Source organism: Parus major, chromosome 8 (assembly GCF_001522545.3).
Source record: "Parus major isolate Abel chromosome 8, Parus_major1.1, whole genome shotgun sequence".
Taxonomy (NCBI): domain Eukaryota; kingdom Metazoa; phylum Chordata; class Aves; order Passeriformes; family Paridae; genus Parus; species Parus major.
In genome coordinates, this window is record NC_031777.1 from 27,817,024 (window position 1) to 27,833,010 (window position 15,987).

At 42.7% G+C, this 15,987-nt stretch overlaps 1 protein-coding gene across 1 annotated transcript in view; it reads left to right on the plus strand.

Annotated features, from left to right (window-relative positions):
- The first annotated feature begins 12,427 nt into the window (after window positions 1-12,427).
- Window positions 12,428-15,987, plus strand: part of FGGY (FGGY carbohydrate kinase domain containing) — a 202,668-nt gene continuing 199,108 nt past the window's right edge. The window contains exon 1 of the mRNA XM_015635969.2: window positions 12,428-12,471. The gene's annotated coding sequence lies outside the window, so the exon portion shown is untranslated. The remainder of the gene's footprint in view (window positions 12,472-15,987) is intronic.

A 15,987-nucleotide genomic window follows, 5' to 3' on the forward strand; every position in this document is an offset into this window, starting at 1 on the left:
ATTTGTGTGAGATTGTAAGCTTTGGAGATCTTAGAACAGTATCAGTACAATGATCATTGCCAGTTTTAAAATCCATCCTGGAATCCATGATTCAGAAATAAAATGATAATGAGCAAAAATGAGAAAGAAACCTGATATCCCTGTAAAATAAAGCTCAACCACAGAGAGCTCATCAGAGCTGGGATAACAGAGAAAATGAACCAGTGCTAGTGGTGTTTCAGCAGTGACCCTGGAGTCCATCCTGCCTGACTGAAAGCCAGGATTTTGTGTCTGAAATCAGAAACCCTGTGTTGTACTCCAGCCGTGGACAAACACAGGATGATTAAGAACTTAGTAAGCATCTGTGAAGTGAGACTGAGCTCGCTGCAGCCCTCGCTGTGTGTAAAAGGTTTTCCCCTTGGAGAGCAGCAGCCACAGGAGACAGGGAGGGCAGGGGAAGTGTGGGGCCTCTCAGGGCTGCACGGGAAGAAGCAGCAGAAGTGATGCAGGTGTAGGGCTGGGAGAGAAAAGCTTGTAAAGCTGGGGGAGCAGCGACAGTAAGAAAAAGTAGGATCCTGGGGGAGATGTGTATATCCAAGTCCCCTGCTAAATAATGAGGAAAGAAGCACATGCACATCATTGTTGTAGGAGTTTCTCTCATTAGATCAAAAGGACACCACCACAGCAATCTGTTGCTTCTGTAGAAAATACAGCGTCCAAGAGGAGGAGGGGACACATGTGGGCAGCAAGAAAGCTCTTGGAAAACAACTAAGGAGGCAGCAGGAAAGAAACAGCTCACGGGTGGGGTCAGAGCAGTCCCAGAGCAGTGCGAGAGGAATGAGCAGGCAGATGAGTGGGTGAGGAGACACCCCACTGAATGTTGATTGTGGCACAGCCTCCATCTGTCCTGCCTTGGTGCACCCACTCCTAGTGCTAGGAATAAGCTGTCATGCCATGGAATCAGATTGCTATTTGTCGTGGTAAAACTGCTGCTGAGAAACACAACCTTTGTCTCCTAGTGAGAGATAAAGAAACAATAATAAATGGTGTTTACAGGCCTGAGTTGTGTATCCCACTTGGCAGAAGTGCTTCTTTTTTCTCCAGACTGCTTTGCCTGTGCCATCACAACCTGGAGACTCTGTGCACTACATCCATGGGTGACTTCAGCTTCACTACATCCATGGGTGATTTACCTTTCACTACATCCATGGGTGACTTGCCTTTCTTAAGCTCCAGTAATTCATGGCTGTGAGTCCGAGGCACTTCGATCCCAAACAACCTCCACATTAAATAACCACCACAGGAATTGATGCTAATACAAAGCTACATCCAAGAATTCAATAACATTCACTGTTGACAACCCAGTAAAGTTTCAGGGCAGGAAATTACTACCAGAGTAAAGAAAAGAAAAGTCAGACCAGACCTCAGGTTGCTGTTGGATTAGTTCTGTCTGGACTTGTGTAGTTCTCTCTTGACTCTTCTTATGGTAGCCTTGAGACTGAGGATGGCTCTACAGCTCCAGATGTCTGAATTTTGTGCTGCTGCTGGAATCTTGTTTCAAAGAACAATCCTGTTTAAAAACCTTAGGAGCGGCTGTACAAAGGCACAATGAAATGTTAGAAGTAAAGACGCGTATTTTTATTTCAGCACTGAATTTCTTTTGGAAGTATCAGCTGTCACTAATGGAATAACTTACAGCTCGACATGAGGGTGTTATCATGTCCTGAACCTGATTTTAGTGTGGGCCACATCACAACCAGAAGGGGTCACCAGCAGAGGTGGGCTGTGGTACCTTCCTGAGGTAACAGTATGTGATCCTAGGAGTTTCTTTTGTCCTGTTTAAAGTAAGAAAAAAAGAAATCCAGAGGAGAAAAAAAGGTAGCTAAATCTTTATGCATGTTTTCTTTTTTGAGGGAACACCTGACTGGGGTAATCCTTTGTTATTTCCACTCCTGAGAAGCAGAAGTATTTGCCCTGACTTCATTAGTGGCAGCCCAGCTTCTCAAATGAGCACAAAGTTTCTTTTTTTTACCAGCTCCAAACAGATAAAATTACTACTTGGTCAATTCCACATAACCTTTAAGGCTTTCAATCACAGCAGTAAGTGCTACTGTGTCCCAGCTCCTGCTTTTACTAAATTGTATTATAAGCACCTTAATTATAGTCTGTGCTGTCTGATGGGCTACGGAAAAGGTCGTCTTCCAAAAAACACATGATAACAGGGGTGGAGTGATGCTGGGCTTTTTTTGTCTGTTGGGAAAGAAAGGGCTTTGCAGAGAAGATTAATAGTAAACAATGTTAATCTAAATATATCTCAAGACACAAAATATCACATTCCTTCAGGCTTGCCTTCTCAGGGGGTAACTGGCATTCATGGTGCTACTGCTGGGATCGCTGCTCAAAGCCAGGCTGCTCCTCTGCCGAGCAGAGCTCAGGCCAGCTCTGCTTTTGTTGTCATTCCATGCTGAGCTGCAGCAGTACAGTGAGGTCCCTCACTTGTGCTGCTTTTAGCTCAGGGCTCCCAGGTTGAGATCTAGTTCAAGGGCAGAGGAGTGAACAGAAACGCTCGCAGGGACTTCACGGTGGTTTGAGCAGATTCTCCACGCCACTGCCGAAGAGGAGCACCAGACCTGGGCCTCACAGATGGATTAGTGCCCGTGTCTGCCTCTCTACTTATTTCATTATTTTTATAGGTCAGATCAAATATAAGTTGGAGGCAGCTTTTAAAGTGTTCTGCACTCGGCAGAGCAGAGCATCTGGCCGGGCGATTGCGTTGCTGCGGCCCCTGTTAATGGCACGGCTCTGGGCCTTGGGGCAGGCAGGCTATCCTTATCACCCTGGCAGGCTGCCAGCCCCAAAGAATAATCCATTAACGTCTGCCCCGCTGGCATTCTTGCCAAATACAAGGGATATCTTTTAAATAAACATTGGCAGTTCCCAGTCGGAGGAAAGAGAAAGGGAGTAAAGGAAAAACAATCCTTGACATTTCAGTGACTGCAGGGCAAGCTGACACCTGGTACCACCCTTATCTGCGGGTGTTTGTGCAGAGCTGCAAAACAGCTTCTTCTCCTGGTCCTTTTGCTTTCTTTAAATAGAACTGGGAAGACTGATAATGCTAGGAGCAACTTTCTTGGATAGGTATTCTTTGCCTTTTCCAACCTAGGGAGACCCTGTGTTAACATCTGGGCTCCTGTTTTCCTCCCAAGTACAGCAGAATAGTGTGGCAGCTTTCCTGCTGCAGACTCTGCCAACAATATATTTTTCCCACAGTTTCCCTCCCTAGTGGGTTAGATAAAATGTGGATTTACTTTCAAGGGGACACTTTCCCACCTGACTTCCGATCTCTCCATCCATCAAACCATGGATCTGCCAGGAATCAGGGCAACTGGGGCTCACCCCATTCTCAGCATTCCTTGGGAAGGGCTTTTTCTGTTTGTTTCAACCATTTCATGGGGGTTTTTTTGGGTTTTTTTTTTTGTCTCTGTAGCCAAACTCTCAATGACAACTTGAGGTTTATTTTTCCAGCTGTTATATTTTCCTTCATAGCAATAAAATTACTTGTTTGGATATTTCACTGTATCAATAAATGAGCTGTCGAGGTTTTATTTTTGCAGTCCAGTTAAGATCTGGAGTAGGATTCATTTGTCCGGAATGCAATTGGGAGACAGTAAAATATTTGGTGTTGAAATAATAATATAGGGACAAACCTAGAGTTTGCTACCCAGGTCTGAAACTCGGTTTCCTTTCTGCTGGTTTTGCCTTGATTCACTGATTGCATTGATGCTGCCTCAGTGTTCATCAGAGGTAAATGAGGGCATAAACTCTTTTATTTCATCTTTCTAACAAGTTAATTAAAAGATTGGGTAGTAGTTTGAAGGATTTAAAATGTTGATTGTAAGGATATTTTGGTAGTAAAGTCTCTGCTGCTAAGAACTTGGTACTTTACAACAACTGCTTGCCAAAATTCCCTCAAAAATTCTATCTATAATATATTGTATATTTATAATGAATTTTCAATACTGTATTTTGCTTGCCCCTTTTCATCTGAGAACTGAAGCTATTCCTATCTTTCCCTCAATTTCAAAATCAACACCATCCTCACCCATGATTAAAGATTAGCACTATCAGTGAATTTTCTGCTGCAGCTAAAAGTTTCCTCTAATGCTTTTACTTGTGTGTGGGATGGGGCAGAGGAAGCTCCCTGCCTGCTGCAGGGCCTGGGGACAGGCTGACAAAGTGCAGAAAGCATTTTTTGACCAGATCCTCATTTTAGGGCATTAAGCTTTTATGTCTCAACACTTCCCTTTTTGAAGCATGGTGACATTTGAATATGTCTTTGTGTTTTCAATGAAGATAACTTAATCACCAGCACTGGGAGCTTGTATATCTCCTAATTAAATTGGAACCAATCTGAATCTCCCCAAACCAATCTTTGCTGTATTTTTAGTTCAATCTGTCGCTCCACCCCTGGCCAGCCTGTATATGGTAAACCTTCTGCTATTTCCTGCTCAGTTATTTAATGCTGGAGCCAAACTACTTTCAGTTCCTGAAGCAGAACCAAGCAAATCAAATGTGGTTAGCATGGAGTTAACTGGAAACATTCCCAAAAGATAGTAGATTTTTTTCTAAACACATACTGATCCATCTACAGTGGAAAAGAAACATAATTTGCAAATCATAACCTTTTGACTCAGGGTAGCATCTGTCTGGACACTTGCAGACCTTGTTGATAGTCTGTACTCAAAAAGGATTATCAACAAGACACTGTAGGCTTTTCACATGCAAATTGTAATTGAAAATACAGTGGAAGTCATTCAAATATTGCAACTGGTGTGTGAAAAGGGGCAAGAGAAGAAGTGTAACATACTGAGGGACTGCTTAAAATAGGTAAATGCACATTAAGTAATTGTAGGTCCCTGTACTGGATTAAGGTGACACAACTATTGCTCTACTTTCATTGTTTTGTTAGACTGTACCAACAGGGAGTGGTTTTTTGCTGGCCACCCTAAATCCAGGTGTGCTCCAGTAAGGACAAAGGAGGCAGCTGCAGTTGCTGTGTGGGCTAATAAAACCCTGCAGTGGGCATGTTTAGCAGGGAGGAGCACTTCATAGTCACGTCCATCTCAGTTTAAATCTGGAGCTGTTAATTGAGTTTAGATCAGCCTGAGAGTTTTCTCCTCCTGGAGAAACAGTGTGGTTGCCCCCTGGAGTGTGAGGGTGAAGGGTAAATAAATACAGAGTTGCTGCATTCAGTAGAGGCCGTTGATTAGTGCCAGGTGAGGTCTGTGTCCTGCTTTATCAAAAGAAATCCTAACAAGTCCCTTGTAGAATACTCCAGTGGGTTCCTGTACAACTGTCACCAGCACCTGCTTCCCTGGATGATGAAACTTGAAATATCTGGATTTCTCCTCCAGTAACTTTTCTACCTGTTCCAATTAAGGGTAGAGGTCTTGAAAATAAAATCCCAGGTGTTTAGTGAAAATAAAAAGCTGAATACAGTGCAGAGGCCCAAATTGTGTCTTCTTTTCTTGTGATTCCCCTTCTTCCCCTCTATTGCAGTAGAGAAAAAACACTTGCTAGACACTGGGGAGTCCATGTAGGAATTTGTCTTAAGGAACAAAATCAATAACAAATACAGCTTCAGCAGCTCTTCTGTCCACAGGGTTCATTGTATAAGTAAAGGAATGCAGTAATAGAGACATTCTGCTTTGGGCTTCTCTCTTTCAGAGACCCTGCAAGTATTTTCTAACCCAGACTTCAAGAACAACAATATGTAGCTGTGCTGGAACAAGTGCTATTTTTAAGTTTCCTGTGGTTTAAGGAATTGTCAGATTTCTCTGTTTAAAGTATCAAGGGATCCAGAAAGCCAGTTCTGAATTTCTGGTTGGAAGGTTGAAGGAATACAAAAATGAACAGACAGCGATTTTCTGCATTGTAGCAGATGAAAGAAAAGATGAAAGATCTCAGCCACGCTCATGTCAATCCAGAGCAGCTCCAGCAACTGCAGACTTTAGTTCAATAAATATTATTTAACCTAGTTCAGGAAAATCCCTCCACTACAACAAAACAAGTTTTTCCACTCTTAGGGGTCACGACCGTATCTACGGAAGCAGCCCACGCTGATGAACTGTTGCACAACTGATACTGAGCAAGTTTTCAAAGAGCAAAACTGCACCAGCTGAGCTGGGTCTGTCTGGCAGGCCAGGCCAGGTGAAGTGATCTCATCTGCCCCCCCTGTGCTATTGAATTCCAGCCAGTTGTGCCCAAGAAATGGTGCAAGCAGGGCCAGTTCCCATGCAGAGATCTGTGTATCCCAGTAAATGTCTCACTGCCCATGGGAAGGTGCTGTCTGTCTTCCAGCTGCTTCTGTGATGCTTTGTGGATTTTTAGGCAGTAGTTGAAGCTCTGCTGGCTCTCACTGGAGTGGCTGTTCCTATGTTTGTGTGTTATCCGGCTTGGTATAACCTGTGTTAAGCCCACACAATAATAGTAAATCTGTTTTTTGTTATTATAACACCATAGGTGCTGTTTAGGGAGTTGACTTGCTCCCTGTGCCTCTCTTGTTTCACAACAGCGGTGCCCAGGAACATCTCTCTTCTGTGTCTCTCCTTCCCATGCCCCACAAATATCAATAGTTATGATTAAATATAAAAAACCACAGTGCCAGTAGCTGTATAGGGGAAGAAGAGGACAGAGAAGAGGTAAGACTCTGTTTTCATGCAGACTGAATCATCCTAGTAGCAGAAACAATGGCACTTACAGGAATATCATAATCTCCTGAATAATCTCCCGAATCTCCTGAATAATACAATTCCCTCACTGCCTGGAAACTTAACACTTAGGAAGGGATGCATTTTACCCTTGAGTAATTGTGTAGCATCTCAAATGGGTATGATTTTTGTTTGATAAACATCACATTTTATGCCTTACAATAAACTGATCCTAGAAACAGACTTAAAAATCTGATCTGGGAATGGTACACAAATGAGCAGTTGCATGGCTTATAAATTGTGGTATGGCTTTACAATATAAAATGACACATCTGGCATCTAGCTGAGAGAACTTTTTCCCACCCCAAAGTGCTTTCTCCAGGGGAAAAAAATATAAGTCAACTTGCCTGAAATAACACACTTTCAGTATTAGCAGTAAAGGCTATCTGTGCCCTGTTCAAGTGGAGAGAATATCCCATATACAATCAGCACATTATGTTGTTGTCCAAAACAAAACTGGAAAATTTTAAGAACAACCACTGTATAATGTCAGATTATCACGGTGTCTGGTTTTGGGAGCCTGGCTGTCTTCTTCGAGGGTTATTATGCCAACATATGAAAGAGAAAACTAAATGGAAACCAAAAAAAAGATATCATTTTCCTTTCCTCCTCCCCCCCTCCCTTCTTTTCCTGTTGGGAGTGTTTGTCTGCATAAAACTTACCCATTCCAGTCCCTAACTACTATTTAAGGTTGCCTGCCAGCCTGGGAAGTTGTTATGCAGGTTGCACTTAAATAGCTCACGTTTGACTGCAGAGCACCTGTTGGTTGACTTGGAGACAGTAAAATTCAGGGCAAAGGCTTCCCAAACACAAAGGATTGCTTGTGGAAAAAGACCTTGTTGATCTTGGATGGAGTTATAACCAGCACTTGATGCCTTTAGTGGGGCATTGTATGGTGCACTAAGTCTGTACATGTGTTTCTGTGTGTGAAAAAACAACACCTGAGCTAAACAGAGAGCGCAGAGCTAACGGGCTTTCTTCAGGTGTGTTTTATGGAGCACTTTTGAAAGGACTTTTTGTGTAGGGCCCTTGGAAACTCTTTTCAAAGCCCTGCTCAGAAGTGCCGGGGCCTGTGGGCCACCTTCCCGCTCAAGGCGTGCATCGTGTGCCTCACGTCTTCCCAGTGCAGACTTGGGTCCGTCAGGTCGGGTGTTCCAGACTCTGAGAGAGTCTTTTGCCTTGATGGGAGGTGGAGGAACTTGAAGTAAAATTTTTACAGCAAAGTGTTTTCCCCTTCTGCCAGTCCCAGTTCGTTCAGCTGGTGCCACACGCTGCTGCACCCTTAGCTGTACTCCGTGCTCTCCAGAGGCATCGCTCCTGCTCTTAGAGTCACCTCTGTGTCCTGACTCATTCACTGCTGTGTTTGTGCTCATTTTGTGGGGCAAAGCCACTGGGATAACCTTGGGAAGATCAAAAGAGGGTACTTTGAAGTGACACATGGGCACAGTATTAATTTTCAAATACATTTAGGAATAATATTGACATTCATTTGCTCTGTACAGGAACGTGCTTGTTTGGAAAGATAAACAGAGTTTTTCATGACAACAGAGTTCATCTATGAAATAACTTGTTCATTTTCAGAAGTTTTGTTTTAAAAAGCTACTCTAAAATGCTAAGATCCATGAAGCTGTTCTCCAGAGGGCATCAGTCTAGCCCAGAGCTCTGGGCATCTTTTTGTTTTGCTGCTTGGTTTTAGTTACTGGTATAATATGAACAGTATTGCCCAAAATGTTTATGGTGAACCAAGCCATGCCACTGTGGTTTTGGCAAACAAGAATATAATGAATGGTTTCTGGTTCTTTCAATGACCCGTGTGTCCTTCCCCAGCAGCTCTCAGGTGAGGCTGTTGGTGCAAAGGGAGATTTCATAAAATCAGGCAATATCCTGAGTTGGAAGGGACATACAAGGATCATCCAAGTCCAACTCCTGGCCCTAACTGGCCAGGGGACAGAGCATCCTTCTCCATCCACAATGCCTCAAGATGCTGTGTAGGGGCTGGTAGTTATTTCTTACCATTTGAGTTACTTCAGACCTTTCCTCTGGCATTTCAACCACCGTGCAAGGCAGCACCTCTGCAATCTTGCTGAGTTTGGGATTTCCCACCACACACTCACACTGTGCCTTTTACCCCACTCCAAATGCCAGAATGAACGTGATCCATGTGTTTGAGTATCAGGCATCAAGGCTCAGCATGAGGGAAAGCCAAACACTGCACCAATTGCAGGCAACAAACCAATCTTCTGCTGCAGTTTTTGTTTAAAACCTGATTATTTGTGCAGGCTGGATGCTGAAACATTTGCTTTGGAGCTGGACAAGCAGAACTGACAAACTGGGTGGTTGTCCATAACAGAGGCAGAGAAAGGAGGAGCCTCTGGTATCATTGAAGTACCTGACTGGTCTTTTCAGCAGGTATTTTTCCAGTTCACAGCAGATCACTGACAGCAGAAAGTGCAGCAGCCACAGCCTCAGCAGTGAAACCGTTACAATGGGAGGGAGATAAAGTGAAGGATTTGTTGGAGGGGCAGTGCCAGGAAACGGCTGAGACATCACATGGCAGAGGATGTGCCCTCTGCAGCTCAGGGACTATTTACTTACAGGCGAGACTTCACCAGACTCCACCAAGGGCAGTTCTGGCGAGTTGTTTGAATTACCTGACCCACTTGCAGTAGGAAGTCATTATAGAGATAGTAAATACCTACCCCACCCCTGCAAGGCAGACAGACTCTTTGCCAAAATGGTCTAGCTCAGCTTCTCAGAATATAAAATATTGTACCTTTCTAGTTGAAACTGGCATTGCAAAGACATCAAAACCTGCTGCTGTTCCAGTAAACTGCTCCATTTCTTGGCATTCAACCATTGTGGAGAGAGCTTCCAGGATTTATGTCTTACCACCACCTGGAGCAAAATAATACGCGAAGAGTAAGTTGGAAATTTTTCTTAAGGTGCAAATCTCTTGCTTCTCACATTGATGGGAAAAGCTCCCAGGCCTTCTGGCAGTCAGGGAAGTCGCCTGTGATGGAGATTCTGAGAGGAGCTTTACACAAGCATTCATTTGAAGTGTTAAATAGACTCCAACACAGTTTTTCCTAGACTTTTTTGTTTTACTTTCTTGTAGTGAAAGCTGCAACTAACTTAGCACACATAACATAGAATCATGGAGTTGTTAAATAGACCTCTGAGATCATCAAATCCAACTGTCAACCCAGCACCACCACCCTGTTCATCACTAACATACTCAAGTGCCATATCTACAATTTTTTTGAATACTTGACATGCTTGGTGATTAATTATTGTTAATTGATGGATGGATTTTAAAATTTCAAGTAGAATCTACAAATTATCATTTCTTTTTAAAAATCATGTTACTATTATAGCAGATGGTAACAGTAAATTCTTTCCCTCTTGAATCAATGAGATTTCACCAAGTTCTGGGGCCTGCACAATGCTGATGTTTAGCATAACCCTGCAAATTATCACCAAAATAAGATTATAATCTTGCTTAGACCAGAATATACTTGGAGAAAAGACAAAAGATTTATACTAATGCAGCAAAGAGCAGGTCTGGGCCAAAATAGATACTAATTTAAGAAGACTTGCTTCAGATTAGAATGATGATAGCCTTTGCTTGGACTGTAGGAAGAGATGATGACAGGAAAGGAAGAAGGAAAGAACTGGCATGTCTTTTGCAGCACAAAGATCTCAGCTTAATTTTCCTTACATTTTGTGAGACTTATGTGAGTCTTACCAGGTCTTCAGGCACTGAGATGCTGGGATGGGGTAGAACAGTCCATATGAAGACAGAACAGAAACTGAAGTAAGAATTTTAATTCCTTTAAAGGTGTCTGGTCAGAATTTAGGGAGTAATTCTCTGAGAAACCCAGGAGATGAACTTGCTCATCCTCTGCAAAGCTGCAGTGAAGTCTTTGCTGAAGTTGACTTGATCTACCTGTACCCACCAGGCTCAGGTTGTGCCATGACTTCTCAGAGCACCCCGTGCTTGTGACCTGGGTTAGGCTGGCTTGGGAGAGATCACAGCCAAGTTAAAAGGGTTTTATTGTTTTGCTCTCTAGGGGGATTTGTCATCTTTATGCAGTGTTAAGGACAATGTGTCATATTGGGCTCACCAGGGGGTTTAATGCACTAAGGCAAAGATCTACAAGGGGCATAGGCACCCAGCTCTGAAGCTGGGTGCCTAATTAAGAAGCCTTAATTAGGGGTCTCTTGCACAGTGATTTGGGAAAATTCAGTGCCTACTAAAGGGATTCACATGTACCAGTACCATGAGTGCAGGCATTGAGGCAGTGAGCTGGACAAGTGCTGAAGAAAAGGATGTGTTTCTGTGCTTTGGTTGGTACCTCAGGTGCTTTCTGGGATCTGGCCCTGAATGCTGAAGCTTTATGTGTATTTACAGTTGCACTGAGGTTCCTTAAGGAAATAAATCAAACCAATTTTTTTTTTTTTCTTGACATTGCTATTAAAGTAGAAAGCTGGACACCAAAAACTGCTCAGGAGGCCCAAAGCTAAACTGGAGCCACAATTCCCTTGTTCCTATTCTAGTTTTGAACGCCCTTCATCAACTAATCACTGCCTGGCACAGTATTAAATTTAATCACTGAACTCCAAAACATTGTAATGTGTCTACCTACTCCATGGTTCCATTTGGATGGAAATTTTCTATCTCGTTTAAAGACTATTAAAGCCCTGCCTTTCTTGCTCAGAACAAAAGGGTATTGTTGGATTTGTTTTTCGTTAGGTTCGTATTCAACAAAAGATGATTATTCTGTCTGCTCAGTGCTGAGATCCCTGTGAACATGTAGACATCCTCTCTACTTGCTTTTCTTTCTCCTGGCAGACTACAAAATAGAAACATTTCCTTCTCACAGAAGTGTATGGTTGAAATGCACAAAAGCAGATGTTATTTATCAAAACTTTCAAGGTTTTCCTAATGTAGGTATTAATTAAAAAGTTGATGTGAGGCATAATCGAATAAAGAAGCAGCGTTGCAAGACACAGCAGGAGCAGCAATGAGATTTGTACACATTTATGATTAAGAATTCATATTTCATGAAACAAAAACTGTTGTTTCAGTAAAAACCTTTTGACCTTTTAAGAGCGACGTGGCAAGCCCACAAACATGAAGTTGTTATTTTGGTCCCTATTATTGCCATCACACTGTAACCTAGGGAGAAAAGCTTTTTTGATCCTCCTGTGGGCAGGAGAGCAGGATTCTTGCTTTTGGAGAGCTCACAGCCCATTCACAGTGGGTTGACTTTTAAAAGACCCATTTATTGAGTGACGCAAGGTGCAAATTATGACTCACTCTGCATAGGTTAAGTTTGTAAAAAATCAACCTATATTCATCTCCTGAGCACCTACACAGCTGCTTCATCCATTTATTATCTCTGGGGTCCCATTAACCCTTTGAAAGGAGGAAAAGTGATATCCAACACAGCCCAACCAAACTGATGTTCTTATCCAGGGAATTGAAGTTTTTCTCTTATGAGATCTAGTGAGGGGCAGATTTTCTTCTCCTTGGCCAGGATTAGATCACAGAGTGGCCCAGCAGTCAGAGTTTGAACATTTCCTCCTCTTCCAACAGCCCTCACAAAAAATCCATCCATTGCTGGTGTTTGCTGATACGTGACACTGTTTTCCAGGCCTCACCCAGACGAACCAGATGCTCTTCTGTGTCTGAGTCCTCTAATGATCTCACAATGATACTGTAAGTAATTGTTGTTCATTATAAACAGCTTTTTAAGCAGAAGTGTGGTGCTAGTCCGGGATGTTTTATTAGCTGAAACTTCTCCTTGTCTTTTCCATTTGTATCACAACATATTTTCCCAGTAGATTTGAGGGCTTGGGAGCAGTTTTGCTGTGTTTGCAGGGCCTTTCAAAGGACAGAACCACCTCTTCACCTTCTCCACCCACCTCCTCCCCCGTCTTCCCTCCTTTCAAAGGGAGAACACCAGGAAGTTTGGAGATTCAGATGTGGTTCCTAAACCTCTGTCAATGAGGAAGGTCTCCTATGCTGCTGGAAATGGTGTGCAGCCACTGGTTCCTGTATTTCAGCTCTCCTTCCTCTCAGGAAACCCAGAGTCCAAGGGAAGGAAAACCCCAAATGACCCTTGTACAGGTCATTGCAAAAAGTGGTGGTTGCTTAAGAAGGGTGTTACCTTGTGTGTGTGGCTTCATTTCTCCTGCTATTCCTCTTCTGCACGTTTTACAAATAGTGGCAGTTGTTACAGACTGGCATTAAGGGATGGACACTGAGAAATGAAGTGTCTCTTTCTTTGACCCCTTGTTTTCAGTCCTAATTCAGCACAATTTTCCTTCCCTGGTAATAAAGCTGGGCTAGAGGAGGGACTGTACCTCCTCTTGTTACTGTGGATGATTAAACGCTGCAAAAAGCTTTTCTCCAATGTTGAATCAAATGCCGAAATTAATTTACTTCCTCTCTGTTCATAAATACTGTGTGTCAGCTCTCTGCAAGCCACAGCTTGCTAACCTACTCCCAGAGATTTCTGCAGAGAGGAAGTGGCAAAATTGCATGTAAGATTATTTACAGAAAACTAATGTGAAAAATGAACATTGGCCAGATACCTGTCTGTGTCTTTACTCAGGGAACACATATTAGCCTCTGACTTTCATGGTCAATCACAACTAAACATAAAATGTGAGTTTCACAGCCTGTGTAGGAGATTGGAATTGAGTATAAAGATATATATGCTGTTGTTTTTAAGCCCATAATAAACCTTCCTGAATACTCATGAATAATAGATGCATTTAAAGGAAATTACGATCTGCTCCTGTTTAATCTTTGAAAGAAAAAACCCCAACAAATTAGCTTATAAATTCTTCAATGGTTTATTCTTTAGGGCAGAACAATGGAGGCTTGGTATGAAACTCACTGGAATCATTAAAAAGACCCTCATTTTATGCCCCAAATTTGTAACTCACACAGAAGTCTGTTATGGCAGCTGCCACCTTTACTAACACACCAGGGTTCAGCCCGGGTTCCTCCAGGGCTACAGCAGTAATGGCTCTAAAGTCTGGCTGAAACAGCCCGATATTCCCTGTGGATCAGGCACAGAGCTGGACCTGTAACATGCACTCACCTGTGCCTTACGTCAGTAAGTCTACTATGTGCTGTTCTACTTGTGGCTCTTGTAAATTAAACTGAGAAATAAGCGGCTTTTTCGGCCTGTGCCGCTGCTGAAACGTGATCCAAAGCTCAGGTAGGTTCCAGCTGTGATCTTGCTCCTTGCTTATGAACATACATTTATGTTCTCGGGATGTTAGAGCTCCTTCTACACGGGCAAAAATTGTAAAAACAAAATGAACAACGTTCTCTGTGTACAGTGGAGTTATTTAAAGTGCCTGAGGGTTTGAACATAAGCAGACACTGTGTTCGCATACAATATAAGCAGGACTTCTGGGTTTTGGTATTTAAAATAACAATTAAAAATACAGCAGGCATGTTTCAGCAACTTTATGGGTTGCCATAAACATCCAGAAAAGGATTCCAACCAAAGTAAAGATTCACTATGAGGATTGTTTTCCTTTTTTGTGTTCTACCTCAGATTTCAGTGTGATGTGTTGTAACACAACACAAAACTAAAGGGCAAAAAGTGTCTCCTGCATTGGAAACTGTTGTACATCAAAAAATGCTTCTTTGGGAGAGTCAAAGTTTACAGATTGTTTGGCTCTGTTCAGGTAATTGTTTTCATTTCCTGCTCAGGAGTTTTCTAAAAAACCTTGAAGAGTAAAAGCCCTAGAGAAGTCTAGGAGGTAAAAAGCACTTTTCTTCCCCAGCAAGGAAACAAACACAATAGACTCAAAATCGATCCCTGGCACAATTCTGGGTACCATGCCACTACCTGAGTTTTCTTAGAAATATTTACCACAGGAATGACATTCCTGCATAGTCAGGCAGCTCTTCCCACTGTAGGCTCCTGACAGCTTGCCAAGGACTGGGAATTCCCTTTAAGGAACACAGTGTTTACAAAAATATAAGGCACCTCTTGTGTTTTAAGCATTAAGGTGAGAAGAACCTGAATCTCAAGTTAAGCATTTAATTACAAGGCCTTTCTTCCTTAATAATTTTTTGCTTGCCACCTGTAAACCTTTGGCAAAAAGAATTCCCCAGCTTCTTTGGCTTGTGAACCTGAGTGTCTCATTTATCAATAACTAAATCTCCAAAAAGCTTTGAGATGTTGTTGTGACATTGAGTGGCATTTCCCCTAGGATGGTCAGCTCTTTCCAAGCCTTAAAATGGGAGATAAAGCACATTTTGTTGTTAGATAGTTCTGAAATCCATCTTTTCTCTTTGGGACAGTTTAGCAATATTTCATTCTGTGCTTCTATTGGAACCTCACAGCCATCCCCTGACCACCTAAACATTCTCAGCCAAAATAAATCCCCTGCAGCTTCCCTGGGTATTCCTCAGTCCCCTCCTCACCACGGGAGTTGTGTGGCTCATCTTTACTGGATGCCAGTGTTGGGATTGTTTTTCAGGACTAAGTGAGAAGTAGGTTCCTGCCCTGAGTTAAGCAACACTCATGTTAGTGTCTCAATCAAGGCAGGAAGAAGAAAGGAAACTGCTTTATTCTCCTGAGTGAGTCCCTCCAGGGACTGAGAATGGGACATCTGTCAGAAAAGGGGGAGATAGAAGGTATCTTAGGGCTACATTTGTTTCCTGTGGCTGTGTTTTTGGTTTGTTTTATCCCTTTCCTCTCCCCCTTAGCACAATTCAGGACTGTATATGAACTCTTTTCTGCCCTTTACCTTTATTTATTTCCTTTACTGAAGCAATAATTTTGCAATCTGAGAGATTCAGAGCCAATCCCATTCTTTCTATCTACCTTGCTGTCTCTTTTTCCTGACCCTGCCACAGTTGCAATGCCATGCTGTGAACCAAAACTCAAAGGTCCTTTTTTTTATTAGATTTTTGCTTTGCATTCTTTCCCTTTCCCTTGCATTCCTGCTCAGTGTCGCTCTTTTCCCTCATGTGGAGCATCAGGCACATCCCCCAGACCTCCTGCTGAAATCTTTCCCTCCCTGAAACATGACCTTGGGCTGGATCTCATTCCTCATGCAGGTGTTCAGCACAGAACAAACTTCAAGTCTAGTTAAGAGCTGTTTCAGGGGCTGAAGCGGGCATGAGATAAGGTTCAATTTTAACACTCATCCTTTATCCAGGGCAAATTGGATATTAATTGTAATGACTCTGCTGTGGTGG